We start from the raw sequence: 5,387 nt of genomic DNA, 5'->3' as shown, positions 1-5,387 counted from the left end.
GCTCAGAAAAAACACATCCAAAAAGCAATTTGTTATAAACTATCTCTACAAAAAACAAGAAGACATTAAATCTTAAAAATATAGTCGATACATAACTACATTTCTCTAGAAGCAGGAAAATTTCCATCCTAGAACATAAATTGTTTGAGGACAGATATGATATCATTCATTCACTTACTCATTAAAGGTTTATTGAGCACCCACTCTGTATCAAACATTTTTCTTGGTATTAGGAAGACAGCAATTAACAAAACTCAGAAATATTGGTCCTGTGAATATAAGAATCTATCAAAGATGAAGGGGAAGGCAAATTATAAGTAAATATAATAATTAATTTGTAATTGGTGCTATAGAAATGCTGAGTGGGCAGTATTGAAGTTTTGAATACTGGTGAGGCTCATTCTCCTTGATAAGGTGACACATAAGTAAATAAACACTTAAATTCCTTCAAGTGTTGAGAAGGAATGTAAAAAAGTGAGCCTCTTTCCAGGCAGCGCGGAGCAATGGGCATCTCCCGGGACAACTGGCACAAGCACCGCAAGACCGGGGGCAAGAGAAAGCCCTACCACAAGAAGCGGAAGTATGAGCTGGGACGCCCGGCTGCCAACACTAAGACTGGCCCCCGATGTATACACACAGTTCGTGTGAGAGGAGGCAACAAGAAGTACCGTGCCCTAAGATTGGCTGTGGGGAACTTCTCCCGGGGCTCTGAATGTTGTACTCGCAAAACAAGGATAGTTGATGTTGTCTACAACGCCTCCAATAATGAACTGGTCTGAACCAAGACCCTCGTGAAGAACTGCATCGTGCTCATTGACAGTACACCGTACTGCCAGTGGTATGAGTCCCACTATGCGCTACCCCTGGGTCGCAAGAAGGGGGCTAACTGACTCCTGACGAGGAAGAGATTCTAAACAAAAAACGATCAAAGAGAACTCAGAAAAAATACGATGAAAGGAAAAAGAATGCAAAAATCAGCAGTCTTCTAGAGGAGCAGTTCCAACAGGGCAAGCTTCTTGCATGTATTGCTTCCCGGCCAGGCCAGTGTGGCCGTGCCGATGGTTATGTGCTAGAGGGCAAGGAGCTGGAATTCTACCTGAGGAAAATCAAGGCACGGAAAGGCAAATAAATCTCCCTCCCATTTTAGCACATGTATTAATAAAGGTGTTTATTCTATTTAAAAAAAAAAAAGTGAGCCCTGACACCTCTAGGGGAAGAGGGCTAACATCATAGGAAACAGCCAGGCAAAGGCTCTAAGGTAGGACTGTGCCTGCTCTGCTTGTGGAATAGCTCAATTGCCAATGTTTTTGGGACAAAGTGGGCAAGAGGAAAGAAATAGGAAATAAAATCAGGGATATAACACCAGCACTGGCTGCCAGCAAGTCAACTTTGACTGAGGAAACCCTGTGTATGTCAGAGTAGAATGGAGGCTTTCTTTGCTTTTGGTAAAAATATGGACACGAAAAAATTATCTAGCGCAAATTCCACATTTATGGCTCAATGATATTGATTAGATTTTTTTCCTTGTCATGTGGCCAAATGCTGGTGTGTTGGGTTTTGTGTTTTTCTTTTTTTTAAAAAAGCAACAACCCACTACCCTTATCCAAATGCTTCTCCAGAATTGATTTTTCAGAAGAAGATCACCAGGCCTTTCTTCCTAGGCTTCTCTAGGTAGACTCTAACCTTCAACCCTTGGTTACCTGCTAAGCAAGTTAATCATTTGCAACATCAGGGTCTCTAGAGAAATAATAGAAGCCAGATACTTGAAAGTCCTTTTAAATACTCTGACTGTTCTTCAGATAAATGAGTGCCCTGGAAAAGCTTTGAGCAGAACATGAGTGATGTGGACTATGCTACACTGAAAAAAGACTGTACTAAGGATTGAATAGTATCTACCCAAATACATAAATGAATGTATCAATATATATAGATAGTATCATTCTTCTATTACTCTAAAAGAATTTTAATATTAATTTAAATTAGTATTTAGAAATAAGAAATGTATTTATAACCTCAGCTTATAATATACCTGGTCACTACTTTATTTTCCTGTGGTTTCTGAGATTGGCCTCCAGTGTTAACCATGATTCATGCATACACACACTGAGAGCACTATTCTACAAGCATTGGTCAGGTTTCTGCAGAACCTCTGTTCTCATTTGGTGCACTTGCACATCAGGTACTGACAGGGAATGCATTCGGAGTCTAGTGTAATACCATGAAAACAAGCTAGTCTCAAGCACCAGCTATGACTGAAGGCATTTGGAAAGGAGGTATTTGCCTTGATAAAAGTTGTTGGGGTATTTTCAATGTATGAGCATTTTTCCAAAACTAGACTGAAATACACGATTTCATTTCCACGACTTTAGGTTGTGTTTTGTGTTTCTGAAATCTAGTTCCTCTGTATATTTGAAAACCACAGGGCATCTTTACATTCAGGATTTTGGGAAATAATTTGCCTGGCATTCCAAATTTACCAATGAATCCACCTGCAGCTCTACAGGAGAAGGCTGGACACTCACCTCCCATGAGATTAATTGCTGCTGAAAACCTGCTGTAGGATCAGCTATGGGTCGATGGTACTTAACAATAACAACAGCAGCAGTAAAAACTTAGTTAAGAATTCTCCCATATACTTCTTTCCTGTAAGAGGATTGGATAGTGACGGTAAGGACAAAAGGGACCATTATTAAGCTGGACTGAAGGAAAGGGGAGAGGAGGACTAGAAATTCCTTCACCCCAGTATTAGTTAAGACAGTTAAACCCAACCCTCAGAATGTTAGAAATAAAATCCTTTGAAGTTGTAATTGCATATTATACACATTTATAGTCTCTTAATGGTGCTTCAAGTGTCAATATAGTATGTAAAAGACTTTGTACAGACATAAAATGTCTATTAGTGAGTGGTGAAATATAACAAGACCTCTGTATCTTTAAATTCAAATAATAAACAGATCAGATTTTATTTTTTTATAGTGTAAGGAAGGTGAAGTTGGGAGACTAGAAGACTTCCAAATTGGCTTCTAGAGATTTAATGACTTAAATGTAACCATTTTGTTGGAATTTTATAGCTAGTTATATTTGTATATAAAACTGTTTACTAAATCTGTAAATTATAATAAATATATTGCATTCATTAAATAAAAAGGAAATGTAGTTATGAATGAGTTATTAAATAATTAAGATATGTGTATATTAACAATGACACTGGTAAATAATTACAAAATATACCTTAAGCAAGATAAGTACAGATGCACATAGAGGCATTCTGCAAGTATTTGCTGAAGGAAAGGATGAATATATGAATGCTAGTTAATAATTTACTTGCTTCACAATAATAAAGTCTGCAAAGTAATTCTTATATTGTTCAACTCCTACACATGAGGTTATAATAATTGTACAATTTCAGAGCAAAATAATTTCTAGAGATCATGTTGAACTCCTCAACTTCTAGATACAGTAACATAGATATGAGGAGGGAAAGCTGGAAAATGAAACTACTTTCCATGCTCTCACATTGCAAATTAATGATCAACTTTATGTTCCTATTATAAAGTTAGTTCCCAGCTCCCTGAACATACTCCTGCTTGACAATGGTGCTCCTACCAGAGTAGATATGAGAAAAATGAAAGGGAAGGAAGAAGAGGAAATACCGCACTAATATGACCAATCCTTCTTCTTGTTGTTCTTGTTATGTTCTGTCGAATCATTTGAGACTCACAGTGAACCTATGTACAGCAGCCCCATAACCTACACTATCTTGGGCCAATCTCATTGTGTCTGACACACCTACCCCCATTGCCCCAGTAACTAAATCAATCTATCTCTTTTTTTATAGTCTTAATTTGATTTTTTTAATTATTTATTTTCATGAACATTTACAGAGATTTTGGATTTCCATTCATTCATTGTTGCATTTTTCTCCCCCTCCTCCCACCGGCAAATCAATCTATCTCTTCAAGGGTATCCCTCTCTTGTGCTGTCTCTCCATCCTCCCAAGCATGATGCCCCTTTCTAAGAACTGGTCCCTCCTTGCAACATGCCCAAAGTATGTTAGACGAAGCTTCAGAATCCTTGCCTCCAAGGAGCAGCCTGGCTTCCCGCTCTCTAGGATGAACCTGTTTGTTCTCCTAGCCATCCATGGTGTATTCAGTACTCTTCTCCAGCACTACAGCTCAAAGGCATCAATTTTCCTTCCATCATCCCTAGTCATTGTCTAGCTTTCTTATTAATAGCAAGTAATTGCAAAGACCATGACCTGAACCAGATGCACTTTAGTCTCCAGACTGATATCGTTGCTCTTCAATACTTTGGAGAGGTATCTGACAGCAAACATTTCCAATGCAATTAGTCTTTTAATTTCCTGGCTGCTGGTACCAAGAGTTTTTATTGTGAAGCCTAGTAAAGTGAAGCTGTTAAAAATCTCAATGTCTTCATCATCTGTCATGATGCTGTCAATTGGCCCAGTGGTGAGAATCTTTGTTTTCTTGATTTTGAGCTTCAATCCATACTGAAGGCTGCAGTCCTTGACCTACTGCAGCAAGCACTTCAGGTCTTCCTCAGTTTCAGCAAGCAGGGTTGTGTCATCTGCATAACGCAGATTGTTGATGAGTCTACCTCCAATCCTGATGCCACATTTCTCCTTATATAGCCCAGCCTCCTGAATAATCTGTTCTGCATTTAGATTGGAAAGGTGTAGAGATAGGACACATCCCTGTTATATACCCTTCCCAATTTTGAACCATGCAGTGTTTCCTTTCTCTGTTCCGATAACCGCCTCCTGGTCCAAGTATATGTTTTGTATAAGCACAAACAAGTATTCTGAGATTCTCATTCTTCTCAGAGTTAGCCACAGTTTGTTGTGATCCACACAAATGCCTTTGCCTAGTCAATGAAACACAGATAGACATTCCTCTAGTACTCTCTTCTTCAGCCAAGATCCATCTAATATTAGCTATAATATCCTTAATACCATGGCCTCTTCTAACTAAACTCAGCCTGAATTTCTAGCAGTTCTCTGTTGATGTGTTGTTCTAGTTGTTTTTTGGATAATCTTCAGCAGAATCTTGCTTACAAATGATATTAATGATATTGCTCGATAATTTCCACACTCTGTCAGAACACCTTTAATTGGAATAGGAACAAATATGGATCTCTTCCAGTCAGTTGACCACATGGTTGTCCTCCAGATTTCTTGGCACAACTTGGTGAGCACATCCAGGGCAGCGTCTGTTTGTTGAAATACGTCGGTTGCTGTGTCATCAATTTCTGGAGTCTTGTTTTTTGCCACTCTTTCAGAACAGCTTGAACTTCTTCCTTCATCACCATAGGTTCTTGCTCAGACATTATTTCATGAAATATTTCTGTGTCTGCCAATTCCTTTTGGC

General features: G+C 38.7%; 1 pseudogene; it reads left to right on the top strand.

The window, feature by feature from the left end:
- The first annotated feature begins 503 nt into the window (after positions 1-503).
- LOC102844913 lies at positions 504-1,129 on the top strand (annotated as a pseudogene).
- The last annotated feature ends 4,258 nt before the right edge of the window (positions 1,130-5,387 follow it).

This window comes from Elephantulus edwardii, unplaced genomic scaffold, assembly GCF_000299155.1.
Source record: "Elephantulus edwardii isolate Elephantulus edwardi_28Jun2011 unplaced genomic scaffold, EleEdw1.0 scaffold00101, whole genome shotgun sequence".
Classification (NCBI taxonomy): Eukaryota; Metazoa; Chordata; class Mammalia; order Macroscelidea; family Macroscelididae; genus Elephantulus; species Elephantulus edwardii.
The sequence above is the reverse complement of the archived record's forward strand: the minus strand, read 5'-3'. Positions and strand labels throughout refer to the sequence as shown.